This window comes from Argiope bruennichi, chromosome 6 (genome assembly GCF_947563725.1).
Source record: "Argiope bruennichi chromosome 6, qqArgBrue1.1, whole genome shotgun sequence".
In the NCBI taxonomy this organism is placed as follows: domain Eukaryota; kingdom Metazoa; phylum Arthropoda; class Arachnida; order Araneae; family Araneidae; genus Argiope; species Argiope bruennichi.
In genome coordinates this window covers 26,545,835-26,556,153 of record NC_079156.1, presented here as the reverse complement: position 1 = coordinate 26,556,153, position 10,319 = coordinate 26,545,835, and the positions used below count along the sequence as shown (strand labels likewise).

Sequence of the window (10,319 nt, the reverse complement as noted above, 5' to 3'; positions counted from 1 at the left end):
ACAAAAGTGGAATCTTTTGAAATCAAGATCTAGGAGGCAGTTATCCAAGAAATAGTAATCCGTAAAGAAATTATGGTGTTTATCTATAAGCAAAAGGAGTCTCGCTTCAGCTGCATTCGGCTACGCCAAGTAAGATCACATAATTTTGGTGTTTTGGCCATCCAGAATTGGAATTCTTGCTCGTTTATAGAAGTAACATGCCACCTTAAAGTAATTCTAAAAACTTCAGAATAATTAATGTTTTAGAGGTAAAAATAATTGAATTCTTGGAAAATGTTGGTGATCAGATTATCAGATGAAGGTATCTACAGAAATTTTTTCCTGCAGTTGAAAATTTAGTACTTGTTGTACAGTTAGCTGAAGCAGTTTAATAAATTTCGAAAGTTTTTGCCAAAATCATTTAGTTTAAATATTTTCACATCCAATTCTTATAATTGCCACCAAGAGATTTCATATTGACAATTTATCACTAATTTATCTCATTCATCCAGTAATTATCGGTTTTATTTAAATTCAGCTTTAAGAGAAAAGACTTAATCTCTGAATAGTCTTATCGTGTATCTGTAGGTCGATTTGAAGCAATTTTAGTTCCAAGTGAAGTATCCCCGATAGTTCTGATGCGTTTCATAATTTTTTGAAACGTAACCAAAATTTAGTGCATGTAATGTCCCAGCATATCGGTATTCAACTAGTCCATGAAGTTGAGAGGAACATATTAAGCCTTAAGTATTTCTCTATTCGCAATATTTAGAAATTTGTATTTTGAATAGGTTAATTTACTTGAATGAATATTAAGTGTAAATATATTAGTGAATTATTTATTCCATTATAATAAAATTAATTCCTTGCTTGTATCTTAAGTTGGAGGAATCGGCTTTGGTGAAGTTTCATATTAGAATGGTAGAAGGGTGTAAAAAAAGAGGGTATTTTGGTGATAAGACAAAATTAATATTAAGGCATAAATATCTAATTCTTTTAAATAGCAGGGTGATAGTTTTTCTTTTTGATTTATCTAGTAAATCTTGGGTGAGAATTCTTCAAAGTTAAATACTGTAAGAAAAAATCTTCAGAAAAATGCGATTTTGCTCTTTTGTAATTAGAAACATTTGATTAAATAAACTGAATAAAGAGACTCTAATTTATTAGAAGCTGGACATATTGCATCCCACACAATAAAATCTGAGATTGGTCCAGTTAATTTGAAGTGTCCATTATTTACATTTTATGGCTGATTGTATCCAGCTAGACCGTCTATTAGATTCGATGTGTTGGCTTTTCATAAAGGAGATTTTAGATTTTGCTAAATGAATATCTTTGAATATTTTTAAATATTGTTAAACTCTCATCTTGCAAGAGCTTGTTAACCCTTTCGACTCCGATTTTTGGATTTAAAATTTTAATCATATAATTTAAAATGTAATTTCTATGATAACCCGTATAAAAGTAGGATTTTTACACTTTAGTGAAAGAAGTCTAATCTTTGGGGCACGTGACATTAAAACTGAAAGAGGTAACTCGACATACGAATATAAAAGGTTAATATATTAACTAGATTTTTTAGGTTGCTAATTTGCCTTATGATAGAAACCGAATTCTGAGAAATGTCTTGTAATTGATCGATTTTTGGATTTTATACAAAGTCAGAATCTTAATTTGAACTGCTTTGCGATATACTCTTTCTTCAGCTCCTCATATAGTTATAATACAACGTAAACTTTAAAAATTTTTTTTTTGAATTTTAAATTTTGCATTTTATAAGTAACAGATCGACAGTATTAACTTTTTGTAAATGACATTTAAGGTGTCAGTGGAGCTAAGTTTATAATCGTGTTTATTGGTCACAGCGACATACGAAAATTATCCTTTTAACTGGAGAGATCCTTTTACTATAAGTCTTTATCCACAAAATACATCTGCTAGAAATATATTGCGGGTTGTTGGATTGTTTATCTAAGCTTGCGTTGTAAAGGTCTAAATATTTATTTTTCAAGAAGTGCGTTTACATATATATCAGATAATTTTGTAGTGAATCTTGAATAGTTAAGAAACCAATGTTTAAAATATCTGCAATCGAAATAAACAGCAAATGGGAAATTTTACCCCCTATCGCACTTTCTAAATCTAAAATTAACCTCTTAGCCGTTATCGATACGTGCATCGATTTATCGCTTCTTTAAATTCAGTGACGCTGTAATTCAAAAGGAACGATACAAAACAAAACAAAAAGTATTCAACGGATTCTTAAAGCAAGACAGCAGATTTCCTTAACATAATATTAGGTGACCTAGAGCCGCGGTGGCTTGGTGCTAAGGTCTGAGGACCGGAGTGTCCAGGTTCGAGACTCGATTCCACCGATGAACCACCGTGTGCATGTTAAATCCGCCTAATATCTTTCCGTTGATGTAGTGAGGAAGTTCGAAGGGTCCTCGTTATCTGACCGCTGTTCAAAATTGCAAAATTCAATGAATTAAGATGCAATGGTAAACTTCCTAAAAAATATACATGCGTGAAGTTGAATATTTTAATGAAGCAGTTGATTATTCCTCATTTCAACAATGAACGTAATTGTTTAGCAAATCCTTAATTTGGTACATTAGTACATCTTTTGTGATAAGTTCGAATAACGAGTGTTTATCGAGTTTCATAATAAGTCTTTAGAATTGTGAGGAATACAACTCATTTTCTCGTGAAATAGAAATGAATTCATGTTAAAACAATCCCCCCCCCCAAAAAAACCCATTTTGTCATTAACAATCTCCCAAAACCTCGAATTTCATGAAACTGTTTTGGCATTGGCATCTGAAGAATCCAAACGAAAAAAAATTGTGAACAGCTCTTACGCAAGTCTGATAACTTAAGGCCATAATAGTATTTTTTAAGGATTAAACTCAGTCAGAATAAAATCTGTATTTGAAATTTCAAATTTTTCCTGGATGGATGCAGGGAATAGATATGAAATAGCATAATGCTGATATATGTCCAGATCACTCTTGTGTTATACGTGTAAAAAATAGAATAATTTTTCAATGAATTTGTAAAAATTTAATTTCATAGTTTTTGTCCTTTTATTATAACTCGTGATTTAATCAATTCAGAAGGGCATAGTTGAACATGAAAAGTTAAAAAAAAAATAAGAATATAAAAATGGTTTGAGGTTAGTGGAGTTAAATAGATCATCGACACAGCTTTTATTTAGCTAGCTTTATATTTTTATTAAATGAAGTAAATATTTCCTAATATACTAAATAAAAAATAAAATAACATTAACAATTTAAGCACCATAGAATATTCTTTACCAATATCTATAAAAAAAATTTATTCCCAGGGGGGGGGGGAACTGGATGAATTAATAATGCACCGTGAAAGTTTAGTCGTAGCATAAAATGAAAGGTCCAATTTTTTATGTAAAATACGCTATATAGATCACAGCACTGAGTTGGATGAGAAAAGCGTGTCTCAATGTGATAAATGTGGATATGGGAAATAAGTAATTTTTATGGATTATGGACGGAATGGATACGATTGCGTTTGTAAAAGCGTACCAACTGGGCGTGGCGTTACTGGGTAATGCTTCATACCAAATGGGTCTATTAGGGTTGTATGGGTTGTGAGTGAGCGAGGATGCAAAATGAGGCTGGTGGTGGTTGCTTGGGTCATAAGTGAGCGAGGGTGCAAAATGGGGCTGGTGGTTGGTTGTGTGGGTCATGAATGAGGTAGGGTGCAAAATGGGGCTGGTGGTTGGTTGTGTGGGTCATGAATGAGGTAGGGTGCAAAATGGGGCTGGTGGTTGGTTGCGTGGGTCATGAATGAGGTAGGGTGCAAAATGGGGCTGGTGGTTGGTTGTGTGGGTCATGAATGAGGTAGGGTGCAAAATGGGGCTGGTGGTTGGTTGTGTGGGTCATGAATGAGGTAGGGTGCAAAATGGGGCTGGTGGTTGGTTGTGTGGGTCATGAATGAGGTAGGGTGCAAAATGGGGCTGGTGGTTGGTTGCGTGGGTCATGAATGAGGTAGGGTGCAAAATGGGGCTGGTGGTTGGTTGCGTGGGTCATGAATGAGGTAGGGTGCAAAATGGGGCTGGTGGTTGGTTGCGTGGGTCATGAATGAGGTAGGGTGCAAAATGGGGCTGGTGGTTGGTTGCGTGGGTCATGAATGAGGTAGGGTGCAAAATGGGGCTGGTGGTTGGTTGCGTGGGTCATGAATGAGGTAGGGTGCAAAATGGGGCTGGTGGTTGGTTGCGTGGGTCATGAATGAGGTAGGGTGCAAAATGGGGCTGGTGGTTGGTTGCGTGGGTCATGAATGAGGTAGGGTGCAAAATGGGGCTGGTGGTTGGTTGCGTGGGTCATGAATGAGGTAGGGTGCAAAATGGGGCTGGTGGTTGGTTGCGTGGGTCATGAATGAGGTAGGGTGCAAAATGGGGCTGGTGGTGGTTGTGTGGGTCATGAATGAGGTAGGGTGCAAAATGGGGCTGGTGGTGGTTGTGTGGGTCATGAATGAGGTAGGGTGCAAAATGGGGCTGGTGGTGGTTGTGTGGGTCATGAATGAGGTAGGGTGCAAAATGGGGCTTTTGGTTGGTTGTGTGGGTCATGAATGAGGTAGGGTGCAAAATGGGGCTGTTGGTTGTGTGGGTCATGAATGAGGTAGGGTGCAAAATGGGGCTGGTGGTGGTTGCATGGGTCATGAGTGAGAGTGCAAAATGGGGCTGGTGGTAAGCATGTGTGTATGAATACAAACGGGAGCTAGTGGTGAGTATCTTGTGTATGGGAGTTGTCAATTAGCACTGGGGATGGTGATGGCGTGGGTCGTGCTTGTGTGGAAGTGTTTATTTAGGGAATGATGGTGATGGCGTGGGTCGTGTGTGTGTGTGTGTGTGTGTGTGTGTGTGTGTGTGTGTGTGTGTGTGTGGAAGTGTTTATTTAGCGAATGATGGTGATGGCCTGGGTCGTGTGTGTGTGTGTGTGTGGAAGTGTTTATTTAGCGAATGTGGTGATGGCGTGGGTAATATATGGAAAAGGAGAAACGAGGAGCGTTATAATGGTAAGTAGTGAAAAGTGGTACATGTTTGTAAATCGAAGTGGATTCATATTTGAACAAGTAGAGCCGTAGTCGTGGTTTTGAAAATATGCGTATGTGTGGATTCAAAAGGAACGCTGTTGTTAAATAAAGAAGTCTGGAATTATTGGTTATGAGCGAGTATGTATGATGTGAAGAATCTAGTTTGAAGTTAATAGGAAATCATGTAATGAGGATTTTCGTGATTTGGATAGGACGTGTTGATAGAATAATTGTAATGAATGTAAAATATTTGCTTTGATGCAACATCCAAAATAATTCGAAGACCCAACATCACTGAAAGTTTAGTTGTATCCCAATAATTTTTCTCAACTTAATTTAGACTAGAAAATATTTTTCAGGTTCAATTACTTAGTTTTATGAAAAAATATTTTTTAGAACTGAGCTGTTCAAGAAATCTCGAGCCTTTACATATTTCAAAACAGAATTTCGACCATTTCGTAACAATGATAAAGTTTCGGGAAATATTTCGTGATTTCCTTAAAGAAATTTGATCCAAGCACCCGATACACTTAAAATTTAAACTTTTAATCATTTAATTTAATCTTTTATCTTTGTATGTTACAGAAGTTCAAATTTTGAGGTACTTTGTTGTCTTGTTTGTCAGATTAGCTAAGAAGTAGTAATTCTTTTCAATAAATGCATTTATCTAATAAATGAATCCGAAACATAATGAAACCCCTTTTTATTTAATATTCATGCAATTTAAGAGGAACTAAGACATTGGATTTGACTTTTAAGGGGGGGGGGATGAGGTTCGTTGCAAAAGGAAGGTGGCTATTAAATTCAAGCATGTACAAAATACCTGTTTGCGTTTGTCTTTGATTTTCTCTGAAAAAATATTTTTAACTAAAGAATCTTGCCTTCCTTGACTTCTAAAAACGAACTAAAGCGAGTTTTAAAAACGAACTAAAGCGAGTTTTTTGATATATAAATTTTAGATATCGTTATCCGCCAAAACATACTCTTAGCATATCGGGTATACATAACTGTCAGATCTACCACGGAGCAGAATGTTTCCCATTTAAAAGCATTAGACTAAGTAAGATTATTGACTTGAAGAAATAGTAAATGTTCACGAACACTAAGCATAATATTTTCTGCAGTTTAAGTGTAAAATTAGTATCGGTAGTCGGAAAGAATAGCTTCGCTCTGCAGATTTTTGTAAAATTTAAATAAAATCTTAACCTATGGTTTCTTTAAGTTATAAGCGAAATCTAATTGAATTGCAAATGCGGGATCGAACGAGTGAAAAACGCATGATGGAAGTCCAGAACTCGAACCACTTCATCTTTGATATACTAATGCAGCTCATGTGTAACCATGTCAATATTTAGTCATGAAAAATGTTTTGTGTGTAAAATCGCGTTTTTTCCAGGAAAGACAACTGTATTAACTTAAAAAGCAGAATCTTATATTTAAATCTAAGATTCGATCCAAATCGTTAGAGCTCTCTCCAAATAATAAGAAATTTAAATAAAAGCAAGAATAGCTTAAAGTTGTAAGATTTACGAAAATGTTCACTTATTCAATCTCATTACGTTTCGTCGTCGGTCCAGTGAAAGGCTTAGTACCCAAGATGTTAGTTGTTCAGTACTATAACTGACGCTAAAACGAGAAGGCGATAAAACACAATACATTAAATTTAAATTGGGTAGCATGGAAGAGCTGTTCAAATTTTAAATTCAAACTTTTGTACAAAAGCCAAAAATCTAATTTTGACCAAGATCTTTTCTTAGAATTCTTCTTACTAATCGTCAAAGGACTGAATTTTTTAGCATTTAGTTAAATCTAATAAGAATGATCAATCGATAATACGGGGCATTGTAATTGGATATCTTAATTCGCCTATTTATTGCAGTGTTTAGACTTTTTAGATCATAGATTAATTTTATCTCAAATTAATATTTTAGCAGTAATTAGTCAGACTGTAAAGTAAAATTTAAATATTAATTGACCGTTACTATTTTTTTCACTCGGATTTCGAAATTCTTCTCACTTTTAGCTCTGAAGTCAATAAATGTTTACAATTAAAAATGAGTGAAATAATGACAAAGTTCTTTTTTCAATCTTAAAGTGTTGAAAAAAAACTCCGCATTTCCTTTTAATATTAAGTATATTTAAGTTATTAGACCCACGTAGTCCAATAAATAGCAACAAATGGAAAAATTAATCCTACTAAAAATCATCAATTCGTTTTAGCCCTTGTGATACTAGAAAAAAACATTTTGAGTTTTATCTTAATTCTTCCTTATCGCAGCCATAAAGCGCAAGAAGTCATTCCTTGTTTCAAGAAATTGGGCTGTAATCAGACACAATACTCAGATCCTCTCCCCCCCTCCAACACATGCTGAAGCGCTAGCAATTTTTTTCTCTTTACACTTTTTAAATGTATGTCTTAAAACTAAACTTAACGTATTGAATATTATGTGAAAAATTCCTGATTATAAGATCCGTTTTGGAATTCTTAATGCATATATTTTATTGAGAAGGACACACGTTGTCGGTTGCAGCATTCGGCTATAAAGCCTGCAGTTTTTGAAAGTACAACTTCTTATTTTAAGTGCATATGCTGAAATATATTTTCCACTTATTATATGAATACTTAAATGGTGCCATGCAGTAAAAACATGCAACTTCAATTACGTTCAAATCAATTAAGCATCTCGCTCGAAGTAAATAGGACACTGTTTTCGAAATTGTAAATTCATCGAGATAGAACTTTAGAGATAGGTTAGAAATATTCTGAAAGGAAACCGGATCAGATCAAATCAACACCGATTTACTGGATGAATGAGATGAACTAATAGTTAAATGTCAATATCAAATGAACAGCGACAGTTATTCGAATTGGAAATGAAATTATAAATTCTTTAAAAATTTAGGGTTAATTCAATTCAGTTTAGGTAATTTTCTAAAGTTTAGGTGTATCGGGAATATTAAATATTCTTTCAATCACAAGAAAACCTTTTCATGGACATCTCCTTATCGATAATTTGATCAATCTCCTCCATTTTTGAGAATTGGTCATTTCTGCCTCTACAAACATTTAATTTATAGAAAGTTTTTCGAATACTTCAGAATTTGAATAGTTAGGTTATCTGGATAAATATCTTGAATTCGTCATTTCATTTGCAAATTGCTGGACCTTACTTGGCGTAAATGAGTGCATTGCGGAGGGATAAACTATGTTGATATATTCATCAACTTGTCGATATTTTGAAGAATCAATGTGAACATAGACAACGAACCTCGATGAAAAGGATAATTTGGTTTCTAATCAAACAGATGAATTGTACAGGTACTCTGACCTCTATTTTTACACACTTGAGCCAACTTTGATGCAAAATTGAAAAATAACTGCAGTTTCTAAGAATTGATTATATTTTGAAGTAAAAAGCTGTGAAGCTTCAGAAGAAATGAAATATGCAAAAATATGTCGCTGTCAAGGTAAAACAATTTGATTAGCATGCATGTACCCGTGCTGATCACCATGCATGTTGTTGATTGTAATACAACGCAAAACTACATATTGCATCTTTTGTTTCATCGGTGATGGAATTTAATACTGGTATTTAACTAATGTTGATTTTAACTTTTCTGTTAAAAATACTAAGCCTAGAATTACTTTATATAGAAGAATGCCTTGTATCTATGCTTTCAGTTTTGACGAATTTCGACCAAAAAATATTTAATTGCCCACAATTCATATATAAGAAAATATATAAGAAAATGTACAAAAAACTATGGATAGAAAAATGTGGTGTTCATATTGGAGTGTCTTGTAATTGTGAAACAAATGATGCCTCAACTGAGAAGCTGTATAAAATTGTTTCTATAGATTCTAATTCTCAACGAATTGAATTTTTTGAAATGAAATCCTCAAGAAATGGATGAAAGAAGAATCCAAGAAATTGGATTTTAAATTGTGACGCAGGCTCAAAGGTAATTAAAAGGACCAGCTGAAGGTCACAATAAAAAGTCAAGTCTAAAATTGGATACATTTTGGAAGCTTGAATCGCTTGGCTTCTTGGCTACGAACAATATTAGAGGTAAATTTAACATTTTGTTCATCTGTTAGTGACACATCTGCCATTCTGAATATTGAATTAATTTTCAATTGTGTATTGTTTTTAGCTCTTCAACATGAATACTTTCAAGAGAAGAATCGTTTCATGGATACCAAATTAAGATGAATCATCCAAATTGTAAAGAGGAAGCTTCTCCAAATAATATAAATAGATTTTTCGTTACTTAAACTTCTTATTGACATGAAATGTGACTAATATTAAATATGGGAATATATCTTCTATTGCAGATAAATGTAAAATGCCCCGCAGAAAACTTGCTCCACGCCCATGCCATCGTAATGGATCTCATTCACAAATTGTTGAGCGAATATATTTTACAGACCCCTGTTTATCCTGAATGTACTGGACCGAACAACATTAGAGGTAAACTAAATATTTTTTTTAATAGATGTAAAAAAAGTAAGCACTCCTGCATCATTCTGAACTTTGAATTTTGAATTGTTTATTGCTTTCAGCTTTTAGATCTTGGACAGTTTTTGAATAAATTCAAAAGAAGAATCGTTTTATTGAAGCAGAATTTTGATTTATAACCCAGATTTTAAAGAGGAAGCTTCTCCAAATAATGTGAGTAGATATTTTCGGGTAAGTAGCGAAAACACATCACCTTATAAATATTTCATATCAAAATAAATATTATGTTAATCCATTTTTAGCGCAGATAAATGAAAATGCTCCTTCAAGAACTGCCTGAAGCCTATCGCAATGTAATGGATAACAAACTGTCATTCAGAATCTTTTGAGCGAATGCGTTCCAATTTCCAGACCCATGTTTATCCTGAATGTAGTGGGTATGTATTCTCTAATGTCGGTGTCGAAGTGATGATGCCTCAAGGTTTCGGTATGTTGCTATGTTAAAACAATAGATTGCGAATTTAGGCAAATTCTTTCGGTCCTAGGCGATATATATTATGAGGCCTCTTTTAATAACTAATAATTTAGTTTAATAGTTCAAGACTTTTTAATAAAATTTTTGAGTTAATATTCTTATCTGAATAACTCTGCTTTTTAAGTAATTTTAAAATAAAAATCATTCTTGAGAAATGGTCATAAACATTAAATTTCCTTAATTACAATTAAATGCTTTAAACAAAAATTTGATTATTTTGAAGAATTAAAGAAATAACTGAATATTTCTGAACTGAATATAGAAATAACTGA

General features: G+C 33.8%; 1 long non-coding RNA gene across 1 annotated transcript; it reads left to right on the top strand.

Moving 5' to 3' along the window:
• Positions 1-9,390: 9,390 nt before the first annotated feature.
• LOC129972862 (uncharacterized) lies at positions 9,391-9,949 on the top strand. The gene is made up of 3 exons (XR_008784909.1): positions 9,391-9,524; positions 9,617-9,725; positions 9,815-9,949. It is a non-coding gene; the product is annotated as an uncharacterized LOC129972862 (long non-coding RNA).
• Positions 9,950-10,319: the final 370 nt, after the last annotated feature.